Source organism: Tamandua tetradactyla, chromosome 4 (assembly GCF_023851605.1).
Source record: "Tamandua tetradactyla isolate mTamTet1 chromosome 4, mTamTet1.pri, whole genome shotgun sequence".
Lineage (NCBI taxonomy): Eukaryota > Metazoa > Chordata > Mammalia > Pilosa > Myrmecophagidae > Tamandua > Tamandua tetradactyla.
In genome coordinates this window covers 34,251,879-34,273,879 of record NC_135330.1, presented here as the reverse complement: position 1 = coordinate 34,273,879, position 22,001 = coordinate 34,251,879, and the positions used below count along the sequence as shown (strand labels likewise).

Genomic DNA, 22,001 nt, shown 5'->3' with positions numbered 1-22,001 from the left:
AATCCGTGCATTCCCGGCCTACCTAGCAGAGAATACTCTTTAGCCACCGATTCCCTGCATTACTAAAGTGGTACTGTGCCTTTATGTCTGAACTGACTCTACCCTTTTGGGGAAAGGATTGGAATAGAGGCTTCCAGCCACTTTTGTCTAGGACAGATTGAAAGTTTAGCTCCAAGCCTGGACCCAGCAATTTAAATTTGCTAATCAAAAGCTGTAAACAGTGCTGGGCCATGCACCATCCTCTTTTCTTCCGGAAGCACCACCCTTCAGCAACTGTTCTCCACAGCCCTAAGAAGGCATTATGACTTCAGATTTGCCCTACTTCCACTCCTATTGGTGGCAGGTTTGAAACAGAGGCTGCATGCTGTTTTTGTCTGCATGGTTGAAACTGTAGCTGTACTCAGATCCAGGACCCAGCATCCCAAATTCACCAATCAAAAGCCATGATCAGTGACCAGCCATGTCCCTGCCCCAGCCTTGTTCTTGGGGAAGAGGACTTTTATTTCCAGTTAGGGACTGGATCCTGGAGGATAGGCAACAGCCTCTGCAGTGTGGAGAGTTTTACTCATAGCTCTTCACTGCAGGTTATCAGCCTCTTCCTTCTGCTCGTCCCTGGGTGGCATGCAGTGTTATTCTGATCTCCAAAGCCCTCAAATAGTTGTTTGAGAGAGCTCCTGGCTGTTTACCAACTACCCTGGTGGGGACAAACTGGGTGTTGAAGCTCCCTACTCTGCCATCTTACCTGGAAACTTCCTTCTCTTTCCTGAATTATTAATTTCTATTTTCTTCTATACCATTTCATTGTCATACAAATGTGCGATAAAATGTCACACAAACATCTTAAGGAAAACTTCCCTCGGTCTACAGTTCCCTCCAGTTGCTGCTCTGATTCTTCTTCTGCATATTTTTTTCTTTTCTTCTGCATATTTTTGTTTGTATGCTGTATGGTGGGGTCACATTTCATTCTTTTCCCATGTGAGTATCCCATTATTGCAGCACCATTTGCTGAATTTTTGTTTGTTTCTTTGCTTGCTTGTTTTTTTGAAAGTGCATGGGCTGGGAATCAAACCCAGGTCTCCCACATGGCAGGTGAGAATTCTACCACTGAACTACCCTTGCACCCCCTCTTCTGCATATTTTTAATTAAAATATCTCCAAAGGTTAGTTATATAACCATTCTATCTCTGCTTTAGATCCATTGAAACCTGAACAACAATGACCATCACTTTGCCAAAATCGTGGGTTAATTATTTGTCCTTATCTTACTTGACCTTTCAGTAGCATTTGGCATGGCTGACCACTCCCTCATTCTTGAGATACTTTCTTTCCTAAGTTTTGTGAAATTATACTTAACTGTTATGGCTGCTCCTTCTATGGCTATTTATATATATATTTTTTTCCATTAAATTTGTCAGTACCTGTTTTAGTTTGCTAAAGCTGCTGGCATGAAATACAATTTATCTTCCTCAAGGGAAAGGCAGTTGGCTTTCCTCTGGGTTTCTCTCACATAGGAAGACAAATGGCGATGTCCGCTGGCCTTCTTTCCAGGCTTCTGGGTTCAAACAGCTTTCCCCAAGGTAACTCCTTTCTGCATCTTCAAATATCTGGGTCTGTGTCAGCTCTGAACTCTGAGCTGAGTTGTGCTGGGTTGGGATGATCTGTCCTCTGACTTCTCCTTTTAAGCCTCCAGTTAATTAAATTAAACATCACTCATTGCGGAAGGCACTCCCCTTAGCCAACCACAGCTATAATCAGCCATAAATGAAATTCACATGCTGATGATTTAAGTCCACAGCAACAGAACAAGTGGGTACCATCTGGCCAAGTTGGTACCTGAACTTAGCCACCGCAGTACTGAAACTGTTTTTGTCTCACCACACTAGAATGTACGTTACTGGAGGAGAGGGGCTGTTTTGCTCACTTCTTTATCCCTAGGACCTAGAACAGTGTCTGGCACCATAATCCCAGGGTAAGAAACTGGAGGATTGAGGGGAATGACTGGAAGGGAGTCATTTTTTAAAAATAAGTTTTCTTCAATGTATATGTATTAGCTATAAAAAAAAATAGCTACAGAAAATTCTCCAAACACAGATTTTACAGTATGGAATGCTGCATTTCTAGGCCTGAAAATAATTTGGGGAATTTATTCACCCCTTTGCCCTTTCTTTACAGGCCCACACCAAACTGCCTGACATGTTGTTTTATACGAAGAAGAATGGAGACAAATGTGAAGTGATTTTTGTAGGATCATTTTGATAGTTAATTTTGGCATTCTTCCCAGCTGACCCAAGCCTATATGTATTAGTAGTTGTCTTTATTAGACATTGTCAGTAGTCACTCATGAATGTAAGGTTACACTTGGGGAGAATGGAGTCTTCCTTTTTTTTTTAATTAAAAATTTTTTTATTTATTAATTAAAAAAATTAACAACAAACAAAAATATTAACATATCATTTCATTCTACATATACAATCAGCAGTTCTCAATATCATCACATAGTTGCATATTCATCATTTCTTAGAACATTTGCATCGATTTAGAAAAAGAAATAAAGACAACAGAAAAAGAAATAAATAAAACGATAATAGAAAAAAAAAAGATTATACATACCATACCCCTTATCCCTCGCTTTCATTTATCACTAGCATTTCAAACTAAATTTATTTTAACATTTGTTCCCCCTATTTTTATTTTTATTCCATATGTTCTACTCATCTGTTGATATGGTAGATAAAAGGAGCATCAGACACAAGGTTTTCATATTCACAGAGTCACACTGTGAAAGCTATATCATTGTTCAATCATCATCAAGAAACATGGCTACTGGAACACAGCTCTACATTTTCAGGCAGTTCCCTCCAGCCTCTCCACTACATCTTGAACAATAAGGTGATATCTACTTAATGCGTAAGAATAACCTCCATGATAACCTCTCAACTCTGTTTTGAATCTCTCAGCCATTGACACTTTGTCTCATTTCACTCTTCCCCCTTTTGGTAGAGAAGGTTCTCTCAATCCCTTGATGTTAATTCTCAGCTCAGAATGGAGTCTTTCATCAACCCTCTATTCCTGGAACAGCATGCAGTGGGACTTCTTGCTGTTGATTGTCCTTGGAAACTGGCAGCCAGTTCAGGTTTATTAAACCTGGACTTGTTTCCTGGCCACAGATGCAGAATCTCCATTCTATAATTAAATAGTTGATGACCTTGCAGGGAAGAAAAGTAATCTAGGTTATTCGTGAGCCCAAGATAGATACAGTATGGCTCATACCCTTCTCTCTGCTAAAATGTCAGACATGGTCTCTTGTAGGTCTGGACCAAATGGTGGGAGTCATTACTGAGATAAGGAGATAATAAATCATGGCCACAGACTGAGGCAGATTGAGGTATTCCTCAGGGTTCTTGCCATAAGTCATTCTTCTTTTTCTGGGGACCCACTGTTATTGGAACAACCCCCAAGAGTTTGTGTTTTAGTATTTGCCAAAACTAAGGCTGTTAGCAACAGAAGATTTACATAATGCTCTTCGGTGATGGGGAGTTACTGGAGTTCATATTTATATTTAGATTAGCCAATATTAACCCTTTCTGATTTTCTTTTATCTTCGACATATTCCAAAGCAATTAAGGAAAGCTATTCATTCCTAAAGGATTAGGGGCTCAGATATAAATTGACATAGGCAAGGGAAAGTAAATAACTTTTATTGACTATGTCCTACATGGCTTGCCCAGTTGAGATATTGAATAAGATTGGGAAAAGAAATTATCAGCCACCAAAATACTTTGTAAATATTTTTCACAAAACATGAGGGATGGACAGCAATTTTTCTTAGATGATATACAAGAACCTCAGTATAGAAGAGAAACCTTGGTATATGACTTACAATGAGAGGCATATGGATTTCCAGATTCTGAGTTCTAATGTCCCCTAGCTTTGGAGCAGTCCAGCCCATCTATACCAGGAATATATAAAATCCTACTTTCAGTCTTATCCACATTTCAGGGGTAGGGAGGAGATGCGGCATACAAACACTGATGAAATTAAAAAAAAAAACAAACACTAAAGATCCCCAGATCCCAACCCAGACTGACTATATCAGAATACTGAAAATGATCTTATTGTCTATTTTAAAAGATCCTCAGGTGATTTTGGTATATGTTTCTGATTAGGTTTCAACAGTGTCTTTGCCTTAAGCCTCTCTGGTTCCAGAAAGTCAATTAGCTACCTGCTTGACAAGATATGGGCGTTTACTCCCATCAAAAGGTTTTTTTCACTAAAAAAAAAATTGAGGTATAATACACATGCTGTAAAATTTACACTTTTAAGTACTACAATTCAGTGGTTTTACTATGTTTACAGAGTTGTGAAACCATTATCAAATATCAGAACGTTTTCATCTCCCCAAAACGAAAGCTCAGACCCATTAGCAGTCAGGCATTTTCTCCTCCCACAGCTCCTGGCACTTACTAATCTACTTTATTTCTCTTTGGATTTTGCCTGTTATGGAAACTCCATATAAAGAAAGTCATATGATATCTGCCACTTTGTGTCTGATTTCTTTTGCTTAGCATGTTTTCAAGGTTCATTCATGTTGTAGCATGAATCAGTCCTTCATTCCTTTCTGTAGCTGAATAATATTCCATTGTATGAGTATACCACACTTCATCAGTTCAGCAGTTAATGGGCTTTTAGGTTGTTTACGCTTTTTGGCTATATTAAAGATGCTGCTATGAGCATTCACATACAAGGTATTGTAAGGACATGCTTTCATTTTTTGTGGGCATAAACCTAGAAATGGAATTATTGGGTCCTATGGTAACTATGTGTTTGGTCAGATTGTTTCCCAAAGTAGTTGTATCATTTTACATCCCCACTAGCAGTGTATGGAGGTTCTAATTTTTCCACATCCTTGGCCATACTTGCTAATATTTGTCTTTTTGATTACAGCCCTCCTATCAGTTGTAAAGTGGTATTTCATTATGGTTTTGGTTTGCATTTCTGTGATGGTTAGATATGTTTGTGGTGACTTGGAGTTGTGTACTTTTAAAATTAATCCATTCCTGTGGGGGTGAACCCTGGCAAATAGAACCTACTGATGAGGTTGCTCAATAAGGTGTGGCCCATCTGAATTAGGATGGGTCTTAATCCTATTACTGAAGGCCTTATAGGAAAGGTCACAGAGCAGCAGAAAGAGACAGGCAGCCACAAGACTGGAAGTCAACGGGACGTGGAAGAGAAAGAAGCCAGGAGTGGCTGCTATGTGCATTGCCATGTGTCAGAAAACCAAGGACCAAGGATTGCAGGCAGCCAGCCCAGAACATCACAGTTTTCTGGGAGAAAGCATTGTCTTGAGATGATGCCTTAATTTTGAACTTCTCCCAACTTCAGATATGTGAGCCCATAAATTCTTGCTATTTATGCCAAACGTTTGCATGATATTTGCTTTAGCATCCAGGAAACTAAAACAATGTTGAACACATTTTCATGTGCTATTGTTACATGAAATACACATCTGCTTTGGAGAAGTTTCTATTCAGAGCCTCTGCTCATTTTAAAATCGGGTTATTTGTCCTTTTATTATTGAGCTGTAAGAGTTTTCTTTATATATTCTTGATACAAGTTGCTTATCATATATAAGATTTTCAAAATTTCCTACCATTCTATGGGTTGTCTTTTCACTCTCTTCATAAGCACAAAACTTTTAAATTTTGATGGTACCCAATTTCTCAGTTTTTCTTTTGTAGCTTCAGCTTTTACTGTCAAGAGACCATTGCCTAATCCAAGTTCACAAAGATTTACATCTATGTTTTCTTCTAAGAGTTTTATAGGTTTTTTGCTTGTTTTTTTGTTTTGTTTTTAGGGCAAACCTATTTTACTTCAATTCTATCAGAATTTGTGTTATGCTTTTTTTTTGTTAAACTTTTTTTTATTATATAGTATAACGTATATACAAAGCAAAGAAATAAAAAAGCAATAGTTTTCAAAGCACTCTTCAACAAGTGGTTACAGGACAGATCCCAGAGTTTGTCATGGGCTACCATATGATCCTCTCATATTTTCCTTCTAGCTGCTCCAGAATATAGGAGGCTAGAAGCCTTAAATACTTTTTTATCATCACAATAGACTTTTTTCCTTCTTTTTTTGTGAACAATAACATATATATACAAAAAAGCTATAAATTTCAAAGCACAGCACCACAATTAGTTGTAGAACATATTTCAGACTTTGACATGGGTTATAATTTCACAATTTTAGGTTTTTACTTATAGCTGCTCTAAAATACTAGAGACTAAAAGAGATATCAATTTAATGATTTATCATTCATATTCATTTGTTAAGTCCTGTCTTCTATGTATAATTCCACCATCAACTTTGATCTTTCCATACCTCTCTTTAGGGTTGTTTGGGCTATAGCAATTCTAGATTTTTGATATTGGAAGAGTCTGTCACTAATATGGGGTAGGGAAATGGAATTATCTGATGTTCTGGAGAGAGGCTAGACTAGGTTTCAGGACTTATCTGGACCAGGGACCCATCCAGAGAGTGTAGGTTTCTGGCAAGTTACTCTAGTGCCTGGAACTCTTGTGGAATCTTATATATTGCCCTAGGTGTTTTTAGGATTGGCTGGAATAGTCCTGGTTGGGGTTTGGCACGTTATGATAGGTAGCAAGGTCTAGCTGAAGATTGTGTAAGAGCAACCTCCAGAGTAGCCTCTCGACTCTATTTGAACTCTCTCTGCCACTGATACTTTATTAATTACACTTCTTACCCCTCTTTTGGTCAGAATTGTTGATCCCAGGGTGCCAGGTTTGATTCATCCCTGGGAGTCATTTCCCACATTGCCAGGGAGACTTTCACCCCTGGATGTCATGTTCCACGTGACATGGGGGAGGGCAATGATTTCACTTGCAGGGTTGGGCTTAGAGAGACTGAGGCCACATCTGAGCAACAACAGAGGTCTTCCAGAAATAACTCTTAGGCATGCCTATAGGTAGTCTAAGCTTCTCCACTACCTACATAAGCTTCACAAGAGTATTAATTTGGGTGTCCCCACTCGTCTGTTGATGGGCATTTGGTTTGTTTCCTTCTTTTGATGATTGTGAATAATGCTGCTATGAATATCGCTGTGTACATGTCTGTGTCATTGCTTTCAGCTCTTCTGGGTATATACCAAGTAGTGCTATTGCTGGGTCATAAGGCAGCTCGATATTTAGTTTCCTAAGGAACTGCCATACACTTCCATAGTGGCTGTACCATTATACATTCTCACCACCAGTGCATAAGTGTCCCAGTTTCTCCACATCCTCTCCAACATTTATAGCTTACTGTTTGTTTACTAGCAGCCATTCTTATAGGTGTGAGGTGGTATCTCATTGTAGTCTTGATCTGCATTTCCCTTATAGCCAGTGAAAATGAGCATCTCTTCATGTGCTTTTGAGCATCTGTATTTGCTCTTCAGAAAAATGCCTATTCATATCTTTAGCCCATTTTGTAATTGGATTGTTTGTTCTTTTGTTGTTGAATCGTATGATTTCTTTCTATATATGGGAAATCAAGCCTTTTTCTGATATGTGATTTCCAAATATTTTCTCCCATTGAGTTGGCTGCCTCTTCACATTTTTGACAAACTTTTGAGGTGCAGAAGCACTTGATTTTGAGGAGTTCCCATTTATCTATTTTTTCTTTTGCTCCTTGTGCTTTGGGTGTAAAGTTTAGGAAGCTGCCTCCTATTACTGGGTCTTGAAGAGGTTTCCCTATGTTTTCTCTAGACGCTATATGGTGCTAGTTCTTACATTTAGAAGACCTATATTGATCACTTTGAGTTAATTTTTGTGTATGGTGTAAGATAGGGGTCCTCTTTCATTCTCTTGGCTATTGATATCCAGTTCTTCCATGGCCAATTATTGGAAAGTCTATTTTGCCCCAGTTCAGAGGATTTGGGGGCCTTGTCAAAAATCCGTTGACCATAGATTTGGTAGTCTGGTTCTGCACTCTTGATTTGATTCCATTGGTCAATGCTTTTGTCTTTGTGCCAGTACCATGCTGTTTTGACCACTGTGGCTTATAATAGGCTTTAAAGTCAGGAAATGTTAATCCTCCCACTTTGTTCTTCTTTTTTAGAATGCTTTTAGCTATTCAAAGTCTCGTTACCTTCCATATGAATTTGGTAGTTAGCTTTTGTAAATCTTCAAAGTAGGCTGCTGGAATTTTGATTGGTACTGTGTTGAATCTGTAGATCAACTTAGGGAGAATTGACATCTTAACTATATTTGGCCTTCCTGTCCATCAGCACGGTATCTTTCTACTTATTTAGATCTCATTTGATTTCTTTTAGCAATGTTATGTAGTTTTCTAGGTACAAGTCCTTTATGTCCCTAGTTAAGTTCATTCCTATGTATTTGATTTTTTTAATTGCTATGTTGAATGGAATTTTTTCCTTAACTGAGTCCTCAGCTAGCTCATTGCTTGTGAACTGAAATGTTACTGATTTTTGCACATTAATTTTATATCCTGCCACCTTGCTGACTTTATTAGCTCAATTAGCTTTGCTGTAGATTTCTCAAGTATAGTATCATATCACCTGCAAATAATGAGAGTTTTACTTCTTCCTTTCCAATTTGGAGGCCTTTTATTTCTTTGTCCTGCCTTATTACTCTAGCTAGAACTTCTAGCACAATGTTGAATAATAGTGGTGAGAGTGGGCACCCTTGCCTTGTACCTAATCTTAGGGGGAAGGCTTTCAGTCTCTCTCCATTGATTTTGATGCTGGCTATCGTTTTTTCATATATTCCTTTTATCATATTGAGGTAGTTACCATTGATTCCTATATTTTGGAGTGTTTTTATCAGAAAAGGATGCTGAATTTTGTGAAATGCTTTTTCAGCATCAATTGAGATGATCATGTGATTTTTCCTGTTCAATTTGTTAATGTGCTGTATTACATTAATTGATTTTCTCGTGTTGAACCATCCTTGCACTCCTGGTATAAACCACATTTGGTCATGGTGTATAATTCTTTTAATGTGTTGTTGGATTCGATTTGCTAATATTTTATTGAGAATTTTTGTGTCTATGTTCATTAGGAAGATTGGCCTTTGGTTTTCCTTTCTTATAGCATCTTTACCCAGTTTTGGTATTAAAATGATATTAGCTTCATAAAATGAGTTAGGTAGAGTTCCTTTTTCCTCAAAATTTTTGAAAAGTTTAAGTAGAATTGGAGTTAGTTCTTTCCGGAATGTTTGATAAAATTCCCCTGTGACGCCCTGGCACTGGGCTTTTCTTTGTAGGAAGATTTTTGATGACTAATTGAATCTCTTTACTTGTGATTGGTTTGTTGAGATCTTGTATTTCTTCCTGAGTCAGTGTAGCTGGTTTATGTGTCTCCAGGAATTTGTCCATTTCATCTAAGTTGTCTAGTTTGTTGGTGTATAGTTGTTCATAGTATCCTCTTATGATTTCTTTTATTTCTTCATCATCTGTGGTATACTCCTTCTTATTCCTGATTTTGTTTATTTGCATTCTCTCTCTGTTTTTCTTTGTTGGTCTTGCTAGTGGCCCATCAATTTTATTGATTTTCTCAAAGAACTAACTTTTGGTTTTATTGATTCTTTCTATTGTTCTTTTGTTCTCCCATTCACTTATCTCTGCTTTAATCTTTATTGTTTCTCTTCTTCTATTTGCTTTGGGGTTAGTTTGCTATTCTTTCTCAAGTTCCTCCAGGTTTGCCGTTAAGTCCTTGATTTTTGCACTTTCTTTTTTTTTTTAATATAGACATTTAAAGCAATAAATTTCCCTCTCAGCACAGCCTTTGCCACATCCCATAAGTTCTGATAAGTTGTATGCTCATTTTCATTCATATCCAGATAGCTACTGATTTCCTAGCAATTTCTTCTTTGACCCACTCATTATTTAAGAGTGTGTTATTTAGTCTCCATATATTTGTGAATGTTCTTGTTCTTTGGTGGTTATTGAGATCCACCTTCATTCCATTGTGATGAGAGAAAGTGCTTTGAATAATTTCAATATTTTTAAATTTATAAAGACCTGCTTTGTGCCCCAGCATATGATCTATCCTGGGAAATGTCCCATGAGCACTAAAGAAGAATGTATAACCTTGTGCTTTGGGGTACAATGACCTACATATGTCTGTTAGGTCTAACTCATTTATCAAGTTATTTAAGTTCTCTATTTCCTTGTTGATCTTCTGTGTGGTTGTTCTATCTATAGAGTACAGTGATGTATTGAAGTGTCCTACTATTATTGTTTAAACATCTATCATTCCCTTCAGTTTTGCCAATGTCGTCGCATGTACTTTGGAGCTCCTTGATTGGGAGCATAAACATTTATGATTGTTATATCTTCTTGGTGAATTGACCCGTTAATTAGTTTATAGTGTCCTTCTTTGTCTCTTATGATGTCTTTACATTTAAAGTCCATTTTGTCTGACATTAGTATAGCTACTCCTGCTTTCTTTTGGTTACAACTTACATGGAAAATCTTTTTCCATCCTTTCACTTTCAATCTATTTGTATTCTTGTGTCTAAGATAAGTGTCTTGTAAGCAGCATATAGATGAATTATGTTTCTGCATCTATTCTGACAATTTGTATCTTTTAATTGGTAAGTTTAGTCTGTTAACATTCAAAGCTATTACTGAAAAGGCATTTCTTGATTCCACCGTCTTATCTTTTTTATTTGTCAGATCTATATATTGTTTTCCCTCTTTCTCTTTGTACTCTTTAAATTACCCTTAGTTAGTGGTACCCTTCAATCCTGTGCCCTCTTCCAGACCTCCCTCTCCTGTCTTTTTTTTCAGCCCACAGAACTCCTTTTAGTATTTCTTGTAGACTGGTCTCTTTTTGACAAATTCTTTCAAGATTTCTTTGTGTAAATTTTAATCTCTCACTCAATTTTGAAGGACAATTTGGCTGGGTACAGAATTCTTAGCTGGAAATCTTTCTCTTTCAGGATCTTGAATTTATCATACCACTGCCTTCTTGCCTCCAGGGTGCTAGTTGAATAGTCTGAACTCAGTCTTATTTGATTTCCCTTGTATGTAGTAGATTGTTTTTCTCTGCTACTTTCAGGGTTTTCTGCTTCTCTTCAACATTTGACAGACTGATTAGTATGTGCCTTGGGGAAGGCCTTTTCAATTTACTCTGTTTGAAGTTCTTTGGGTGTCTTTGACTTGTATATTTATGTTCTTTATGAGGGTTGAGAAGTTTCCCCCTGTTATATCCCCAACTACTCTTCCTAGCCCTTTACTCCTCTCTTCTCCTTCTGGGACACCAAAGATTCTTACATTTGCATGCTTTGTTTTGTCTATCATTTCCCTGAGTTCCTATTCAATTTTTTCCATCTTTTTTGCCATTTGCTATTTTGAGTCTTTGAAGTAAATTATCCTGGCCTCCATACCACTTATTCTTTCTTCTGTCTCTTTGAATCTGGTGTTGTGTGCCTCTAGTATGTTCTTTTATTTGGTCAAAAGAGTCTTTAATCTCTGTGATTTATGCTATTTTAAAATTTATTCTTTCAAATTTCTCTTTGTGTTCTTCTACTGTCTTTTTTTTTTTTTTTTGGCATGGGCAGGCACCGGGAATCAAACCCAGGTCTCCAGCTTGGCAGGTGAGAACTCTACCTGTTGAGCCACTGTGGCCCACCTTCTACTGTCTTTTTGATCTCCTTTATGTCATTTGCTGTCCCACTTATTTTATTAAGTAGAGTTGTATGAACATCTTTGATTAGTTGTTCCAACGTCTGTGTCTCCTCTGGTGTTTTAATTTGGTCATTAGGCAGGGCTATATCTGTCTGCATTGTGATATGCTTAGTGATCTTCTGCTGTCTTCATCACATGTAAATATCTTGATTGATTTACTTTGAGAGTTGATTTATTTCAGTAGTCTAAGGCCTTGTGTTTGCAGGGAGCAGGACACGGGGTGGAGCACTCAATATGGTGATTTGTTTCAGGGCAGGTATGGGTGCAGGTTGGGGATGTTACACTGATGCTTGTGAACGTGGGCACCCAGCAGCCAGGGAGGATGTAGCTGTGCAGGTACACCGGTCTGGGGGGCATAACCCTGGTATGCGCTGATCTAAGGCACGGGGCCCTTTGTTTGCATGTGTAGAGCTGTGGCTGCAGGTCAGTGTTATACCTTCATGGATTGGGGGCAGATGTGACCCAGCTGTGCAGGTCAGCACTTTCTCAGAGCTGGGAAGTGAGGCTGAGGGCTTTGCGCATGTGCGGTTCCAGGACTGCTGTAAAGTGCGGTTCCCAGAGCTGAATGAATTGATTGGGGGCCCGTGCGCATGTGTGGGCCTGGGAGTGCTGTAAAGGGATGTGCTGAGCTCTGGGAGGGCGGGGTGAAGCTGTGCGATCCTATGGGTGGGGGTCAGGGGTAGCCTAGGTACGGAGGTTAGTGCCCACAACTCTGTGCTCTGGCAACAGTCTGCAAGGAACAGGGAGGGGGAGGTAGTGCTCGGGAGGGGTGCAGGAGAGGTGGGTTGGGCTGCACTTGGGGTGCGGGTTGGGGGCAGGTACATGCACTGGGGGCTGGTGGTGTGGGGTCACCTAGAGCACGGGGAATGGGAGAGGGTGATGGGGTTCAGGTGCTGGGGTGTCAGGTGAGTCCCTGGTCACAGGGCTGTGCTGCTGAGGGTGGTGAACCCAAGGAATGCAGCCTGGCTTACTTCCTAATCCTATGCTCCAGTCTGTGCACTCCCATGGGCTCAGTGCCTCCATGCCAGGCTCCAGCTTTCTGCCTCTCAGTTCCTCTGCCTCTGCAACCAGGGCTGCCGCATGTGGTACAGAAGGCTCTCCCAGGTCAGCTACATTCCCGAATTGCCACCTCAGTCACCCTCCTGTCCCTTCTCTAAGAATTTTATAGTTTTAGCTCTTACATTTAGATCTTTGATCCTTTTTGAGTTAATTTTCACATATGTTATGAAGTAGGGATCCAACTTTCAAACACTTCATGTGGATATCCTGTTGTCTCAGCACCATTTATTGAAAAAACTATTATTTCCCCATTGAATTGACTTGGTACTTCTATTAGAGTTCTCAGGGAAACAGAACCAACAGGATATCTGTAAATTGAGATTTATAAAAGTGTCTCATCCCAGCAACTCTGGGGATGCAAGAGTCCCAAACTTCTAAGGCAGGATACAAGCTGGCAGCTCTAATGAAGATCCTCAATGAAATTCCTAGGAGAGACTGGCTGGCTCAAGAAAGGAGAGAAAGATTCTCCTTTCTGAATTCTCCTTAAAAGCTTTCAGGTGATTATGCTAAGCATCTCTCATTGCAGAAGACACTGCTTAGCCAACTGCTTTTCTATCATGTAATTGTTTGCCCTATCTGTTAATCACTGTCTCAAGCATCGGTGATTTTAAACTATTGCCTCTAATTATTTTTAAGAAATGCCCCCAGGGAAAAAGGTCTTCATATGTGCTATGCTCCTAGTCAGGTCAAATGAAGACAGCCTTGCTAGTGGAGTCTTCCATCGCACTATCTGTCAAATCAAATGATGACAGCTCTGTGGTAATGAGGCTTTGAAGGAGGTCCAACCCCTTTTTGCCCCTTCCAGTGGCTGCCAGCTGCTGATGTTCACTGTGATTGCAGTAGGTCAGTTTTTAAAGCTACCACAGAGCTGGGGAGGTAGTGATAGGAATAGGGCAAGTTAAACAATGGCAAATCTTTCATCTGCTAGCCAAGTTATTTGAAGCACTCTCTGGATTGCCACATGCCTTTGGTTGATTTCCAGAGTTCTGAAAATGTTGATTATAACAATTTTTTCAGTGTTTTCACTGCTTTATGGAGGAGAGGATTTTCAGAGATTCTTACTATGCCAACTTCCCAGAAGGCTTGAGGTCCTGAGCTACTCAATTGCTTTCTTCTCAGTCTTAACAGGTTGGGACCTCTGACCTCCCCTCTTTAAGGTCAACTCATCTGTCTTTTGAGTACTTGCCAAAGAAAATATCAGCTCCAGCATAAGGAAATGATACATTTGTTGAGTAAAGGATGTTCAATTAGTTATAAGTGATTTACTGGAATATCAAAAGACTAGAAGGAAAGTAACCGAAGTTCAGAATTTCTTCCACATGACCTGTTCTCTTCAGACTTCTCTTGCAAAGAATGTAGGGAAAGTCTCATGAATTAACTGTATGTTCTAATGCATATTACAGCATAGATATAGCTAGAGAAGCCAAATGTCACTGGGTATTCCCCTTTTAATGGACCCAAGAACCCATAGGTAAGATTACTATTTGAAATCTTTTTCATACAACAGATTAGCGAAAACAGGAAAATAGTTGTATTTTCTGAGTAAGATCTTTGAACTACTCCTTTGCAAGGGGAATTAATCTGATCCTCTCTGTCCCCTACACCCTACTTTAGGCCTTCATTATCACTGGTGGATTATGGATTACTGCAATCTTTTAACCAGTTTCCCTATTTCTAGTCTTGTCGCTTACTGTCTCTCTTTGACAGTAAATTTATGCTTCAAATTTACTGTCAAACTGATCTTTCTAAGCATTTGAAATCCTTTGGTAGATCCCTCTATTGCCCTCAAAATTCCTAACTTCTTCCTCCATCTTACAAGGCCCATTTTCATTTGGCTCCTGCCTCTTTGGGCAGCCTTTTTCCTCCACTACCTTGAATGGGTTCTATGCTGTCAAACTTGGTAGAAAGTGTCCTCCCTACAGTATGGCACCACTCCTAGTAGGATGCAAGGTGATTTTCTGGCAAGTATGAATTTTCTCAATTGCTACATGTGATTTTATTTGGTTCTGGTGCTCTCACATCATCTCTGTAAACATATGGGTTTTCTGAGAGAATTTTTAAATCCCAAGGAAAAACACAAATTAATACCTCCATAAGGCCCCCAGAAGAAGCAGTGAAATCATTTCCCTGCTGTATATAATTATATGCACATAAATTAGTGTATATGAGTGGCAGAACAATAGCTCAGATTGCTTCCAGGATGAAAGTGCTGAGTCTGGAACATTACTGAATATCACTATGGAAAATTGAGATTAATGTAGTTAATGGGTATTGGATAATGCCAGTAAATTTAAAGCATTTAATAAGGTTTTAAATAAATCCTTTGTATAGATTTGCTTTTGCAATGAACTATTTATTTATTTCATACTTTGCCACAGTATAATTCTCAAAAAGTTAAAAACATAATTCTTATTCAAAAAAAACAGTGAGCTCATTTCAAAGTTTTATTTAACTCATTCATGATTAAACCAGCAGAATGGCAAAGCTGAGTTCAAAAATAACGTGAAAACATGAGATATTCATAGTAAATGAGATAGGAAAGGAATGCTGCAGGACAATAAACCATAACATTTGGGGCTATCTTCTTTACATTGACAGAAAAGAAAACCACCTCACAAATTCTAGAGACTTACAAAATGTTGGGCCATAATCAGTTGTGCAAATAAAGTTACATTTAGAAATTAGATGACCTTTAGGTAAGGTTATTAGAAAATGTTCTTAGCATGACATAAAAGGTGATATAATCATCTTTTATCTTGTTTATAAGTTTTGGGCAATTTTCCTTAAACTGACTTTTGATTTTTTTTCCCCAACCAACTGGAAGTGATCTCTTGTATTTCCTTTTTTTCTTATGACAAGCTGTATTTTAACTTCAGTGCATTTGAAGTATATCCCATGGACTAAATCTAGAGACATGTACATGACCTTCAAAACTACCACAGGTTTTAGAAATCTTTTCTGCAATATGTCTTTCTCTCCAATCCTAGGCTAGGTAAAGGGTGCTTTCTGTGCTTCCAAGGTTCCTCAGACAAGCTCCACAAAAGCACTTAGCTTATTGGGATTGCTTATCTACAGGTTCCCCCCACTCTGGCCTCCCTCCCCCTTCCTGTCCTCCACATCAAACTGTGAGATCCTTTAAGGTAGGAACAATTTTTGTCTCTAGCATCTAGCACAATGCCTGGCACACAGTAGGTCCTCAATAAATATTTGTTGATTGAATGAAGAAAGTGAAGTTTAGTTATACAGAACTAATCATCTGGACATTTATTCACACTTGGTTTTAGTGTCTTTTTTTAGATCAATTCCTTGGTTTAATATGGGTCCTTAGATTTTAGGAGTAGCTGGAGGCTTATTTATTGTGGAAGAAATCTTTAACAACCATCTTTCAATTTAAATGTGATTATATAATTTTGAATGAAGTATTGAAGAAATTTAACATTTTTTCACAGTGAAAATAATACCTCACCATGTTGCCATAGATGAGAAATTAGAAACAAGGGAAGGTGTGATGCTTAAGTTCATGTGTCTACTTGTTTAGGTTATAATGCCTAGTTGTTTGGTCAAGGAATACCCTCATAGTAACAAGATGGATACTATGAGGGTATTGGATTGATTGAAATCATCAGTAAGTTCATTGCATCTATGGCTGATTGCATCTACAATCAACTAAGGGGATTGCTTTCAGCAATGCGATAAGTCTCATCCAGTCTTTTGAAGGCCTTAAAGCGAGAATTTATTATTTCAGCAGCCAGAAAGAAGAATTTCTGTCTCTAACCCAATCAGCCAGTTGGCTTCATCAGAGTTTCCAGCTTATGGTCTGCCATACAGAATTAGGACATGCCTATCCCCACTCATGTATGCCAATTCCTATAATAAATCTCATAATATTTACATTGTTTATGCATATATCCTGTCTGTTGTGATTTCTTGGAGAACCCTAACTAATACTGGTGAATACTGACATTTGTATGAAAAAGGCAAGAGCTGATCAAGATCTGAAAGTTATCTGACTTATGATTAGGGCCAATGGATCATTTCTCTCAGGATAAATATCAGCATTATAGTTAATTCCCATATTATTATGAGGAATAGGATATAAGAAGCTCCTATTTGGTTCTGGACATGAGATATTCATTTTTTTCATTGCATTTTCAAAAGGCAAACACCCAGGAAGGGTTAATTAAATTATTTTTAGTCATTACCTTATCCCTTTTGAACTGGTTTTTGTCATAATCCCCTGCTAGATAGCCAAGTTTCCTGGAAACATAAATAGGGAATTTGGGGGAATAATTTTAGGCTCTAAAATGTGGAACAAGTATCACTGCCACCTGGCAAAGTTGGTTGTGATGAGATGGACAGGACAGGGGGATTTTTTTGCCAATCATGGCACAGAGTCAAATGATGGCCAGAGGGAAAAGAGTAGAAAATAAAATTTAAAGAGTACTGAGGATCAGTAGTGCTCACGTTCCAATTTTGCCAGGGCCGGCTCTGCCTTACAAGATTCTGCTAGCTGAGGTTTCCCTCTAGAACCCTGGGGTAAGATCCAGGGTGTCTGGAGTTCTAGCATGCAGCAGTTTTTTATAAGAGATGGGAATAAGCTCTTGCTCCTGGCATTTAGCTGATACCAAGGCCTACATATGTCCCCTTTGAACCCTGGCCACAGTCACTCCTTTCCTAAAGAATTAGCTTTTTTGTTAAATTTCACACGATGGAACAGGAAGTTACACAGCCTGTGTTAAACCTTCATTAGCAAATTTTCACTGAACTAGAAAATAACAGTCCTCTAATTTATTATTAGTTCCATATACATGCTGGAGGGTCTACCTGGAAAGAAGGGAGAAATGGACTTTCCAATTCCAAAGATACTTCCTTCTTTATTTTCTGTTCTACCGTTACACCTCTGTAAACTGATTGAGACTTTTCTAGTTAGGAGCTGAGTATTAAGGTGGTAATTTTTCTAAGCAGTATTTCAAGAACATAATAGTACCAAAGTAAGGCGGATCAAAAATCTATACAATGCCATGGAATAAACGCTAAGATCCCAGCTGTAATGACCTTCTTTTCTGGGATGTCCTGAGGCAGGGGTGGGTTGGGGATGACCCTCAGCAGCCAGTTTGCTTCTTGGGGCCCCTGTGTGCACTGACACATACTCCCTCTTCTGCTCCACCTTCCTGTGGACGTCAGCGAGCCTGACACCAACAGGCTTTCAGTGCTTTATCTGCTGAGCTATTGCACTGGGGTCAGAGAGAGGTAGAGAAGATGTTCTTCTCACTGCTCCTGCTTAATGGTCACTTGTTTTTCTCTTGGAGTTACCAAAGAAGAAAACAACCTAGAGGGAGATTATAGGACACAAAGAGCATTTGGTGCTTTCTTTGGGAAGGGGGGAATGTAGCTCTTGCAGTGATTCTGGAGTCAGGTCCAATTCCCTTTCATCTTATCAGACAGAACCTCAATCTTATTTCAAGGTCCTTCTAGGTAGGAATTATTTTGTTTATTCTCATAACCTTGGAGTTTAGTTTAGGGCCCAGCACATAAAAAATAAATGTTTTTTTTATTATTAAAAAGAGGGTAATGCAGAACGTGAAGGGCACAGGGTAATTGCCTGGGTGGAAAGTAATAGGCAGTTCTGTGCCTTGACCAAGATGTCCAGGACAAAATCTGAAGAATCAGATTACTGGCTTGCCACTTACTAGCTGGGAGATAAACATGTGGGTCACCTCTGCTATTAATTTCCTTTCCAGGCTATATACTCTCAGTTTATCAAAATATTTGTCATAAAACAAGTTGAAAAGGAGGAAATATAATGCAATGGAAAAAAGCATGACCTCTGAAATCATTCAGCAGATACTGTGTACCCACATGCCATTGTTCTAGCCTACTGTGATACAATAATAAGCAAAATGGACGCACCTGTTCTGGGGGTTTACATCCTGAAGGAGAAAGTATACTATAAAAAGAGTAAGTTACATAGCATGTTACATTTCAGTGCTATTGGACAAAAGTAGAGTAGGGTAAGGGGGAGTGCTGGAATTGAGTTGTAATTGTTAAAATGATCTCTTTGAGAAGATTCAAATAACTGGGGGAAGATTAGCTAAAGCAAAAGTCCAAAGGTGGGAGCTGCCAGTTCGTAGTCAGGGAAAGCAAGGAGACCCGTATGGGAACTGAGTGAGAAGGGAGAGACTGAAGAAGAGGGAAAGGGGTCAGGCCAGGTAGGGCCTTGTAGGTAGGGTTGATAGATTTAGGAAATACTGCATGGATTATGTTATTTAAAAAATGTTGTTCATCTGAAATTCGAACTTAACTGGGCATCCTGTGTTCTGTCTGGCAACCATACTTGTGGGTCATTATAGGGACTATGAGTAAAACTGCAAACCATTGTTAAATTTTGAGCAGAGGAAAGAGATCATCTGACTTAGTCTGAAAGGGTCTTCTGGATACTTTGTGGAGAAAGAGTGAAAGGGCAATGTCGGAAGTTGGGAAACCAGGTAAGGATGTTAAAATAACGCAGGCTCAACATAGTGACTTAGACCGGGGGGGGGGGGGGGGGCAGGAATGGAAGTGGTAAAAAAGTTTGGATTCCAGATACATTTTGTAGAGCCAATAGGATTTTCTGGCTGAATGAAGGAGGTGTGAGAGAAAGAGGAGTCGGTAGTAACTCCAAGGATTTTAGCTTTGGAGTTTGATGGGGAATTGCCAGTAACGGGGTTGGAGAAGACTAAGTTGTACAGTTTTGGGGTACAAATGGGGCATAGGCCCCATTTTAGACATGTTAAGTTTGAAATATCATTTGCATATTTAAGTGGAGGGGCCAAGTAGGCATTTGAATATGGAGCTCAGCGGAGGTTGGACTGCAGACATAGACATAAATGTGGAACATCTCAGCAGGTAGATGTTAAAGCCACAAAACTGTAGGAACTTGCCAAGGGAGTGAGCTGAGCTAGAGACTGTAGACTGGTGCACACAAGCATTATGACCTCGTGGCAGAGAGAAGGAGCCAGCAAAGTTGATGCTAAGGAGTGATCAATGATTGGGAGGAACCTCAGAGAATGCGGTGTCCTGGAAGGCATGGGAAGGAAGTGTGTCAAGGAGGAGCAGTTGAGAGCGCCAACGGCTAAGGTAGGCTAGGGAAGACGAGCACTGACTACTGGATTCAGCAATGTGGATCTCACTGGAGACCTGGACAAGAACAGTATATGGGTAGGGGAGTGGGAGTGGGTTTAAGAGAGAAAAGACGACTCTTTTGAAGAATCACATTTATTGGTCTGCCATTTACTAGCTGTGACTCTGGGTAATTTTTCTGGATTTTGAGTTTCTCCTCTTGTGGAAAATAAAAAGGAATAGAAAAGGGGTGATGTGAGAATTAAATAAAATACATAAGGCATATGGCACAAGTACTTAGTAAGTGGATATTATCATTATGACATTATTAATTTCTGCCACAGTGTGGGCAAGATATTTAACCTTTCTGTGCTTCAGTTAAATGAGATAATCTGTGTAAAGCAATTATAACAGCTCCTGGCACATTATACAAACTCAATAAATATTAGTTCTTTTTCTAAACAATTCTCTTGTATATGCTGGTCCATCTCCTTTGTAAACGTAGTGCTATCCAGAAGTGAACAAGCCACTAAGATTTAAAATATCTACCTTGTCTTATATCCTTGTGATAATGTGATCTAAGCTCATTAACTTTTATGGGCAGCTGTCTCTGCTGTTTTCTGACTGATAAAGCCCTATGCAAGTGGTGGTTATTAAAACTAATGTATAAACTCCTTGTGAGCTAAAACTACTCTCTCTGTACTACAGAAGTTGCTTGTCTTCACTTGAGAGAGAAGGGGCAAAGGTAAATAGTTGTTTCCATCTCCATGGTACAGCAAGCACTCCGTCTTATATCACAGGATGCAGAATACCTGCAGGCATTCTTAATCATTTTTGAGGATCTGAGGAAGCCAAAGACCTTCCCCCAGAAAAGTGCATGTACATGTAAAATTTAACACCCAGGGAGAAGAAAATCCTTTTAAAGCCGCAACATATGCCTAGATTATAAGAATTTTATATATTTTTTCTCATCAGGAATTTATAAAGAAGATTTGAAAAGTCCAAAATAAAGATGATAAGGTGATTTTTTTCTTAGAACTTTTTCAGTGATGCAAGACAAGTAGCTGTAGCTACTAATTAGTAGCTGTAACTTCCAAATATGATTAAGGGCTTGTTGGTGTTTGACCACGGCGTTTGAGGAATAAGGATAGACATACAGCATTAAAGTTTAATATCTGTAGAAAAGGGAGAGCTTGTGGCAGCTTCCTGTAAGGTATAATTAGAAGGAAAAATTTTAAGTTGTGGGAAGATCACCTCTGAGAATTATTCTAAGGACCTTATTTCCCAAAGCATTTACTTTTTTTTTTTTTAAAGTAAAATGAAGGGTTGGCAAAGTATTTCAACGAAAAGATTTTTAGTATCAATTTTTAGCAACAGAAGTTGGGACACCATTTTATATAAATGTGTACTTTCTGGGGAAATAGTCTTTAGCATTTATGATATTTATTTAAAATAAGAGGTTAAGAATCGCTGGTCCATAGCATATAGTACTTGGAAATGCTAAGAGATATTAAATCTATCTCAGACAGACACATTTCTATCAAATTGCTTAAGCAAATGGTCTTTAATAAGGCTATGTCTTGAGAGTACCCTATGCTTATAACCTGATATGAGGGTAAGGTAATAACAGTAAGAGCTGGTATTTATTTTAATTTAGCTGAGAAACTTGACAAAAGATTTCCTCTTTATCTCCTAGGCATCAAAAACTAGATTTGAAACCACAAAGTGATTTCCATTTGTTGAATGACTCTAAATCTGGAAAGGTCCAAAGCAAAGATCTACTGACAACTGATTACATGATGCTTGCTACAACTGACATCCTGATTTGGCTTTTATTGTAAATTCATCATTTTTCTTTTAAATAAAAATTCTGAGGCAATTTTGCTGAGCCTCGTGAATCTGGGTAAAGTCAAACGTTGGATCAGTCCCTAACAGGAACTAGATAAAGACCAAAATGTTTGGTGGAGTTCTATTTCTGAACCAAAGTTTAGCAAAAGTAAATCTGCATCAAATACAGATTGTTGTCACATCAAATGCAAATGTCTACCTGATGATAAACAGATGCTCCGTTGCCTAAAATAATATATAAAAGAATGTCATCACTTAATTATAGCCAAAGATCTACCAAACTA

General features: G+C 38.7%; 1 long non-coding RNA gene across 1 annotated transcript; it reads left to right on the top strand.

Moving 5' to 3' along the window:
- The first annotated feature begins 18,767 nt into the window (after positions 1–18,767).
- On the top strand, positions 18,768–21,767 carry LOC143678879 (uncharacterized). The gene is made up of 3 exons (XR_013173459.1): positions 18,768–19,256; positions 19,756–19,887; positions 21,566–21,767. It is a non-coding gene; the product is annotated as an uncharacterized LOC143678879 (long non-coding RNA).
- Positions 21,768–22,001: the final 234 nt, after the last annotated feature.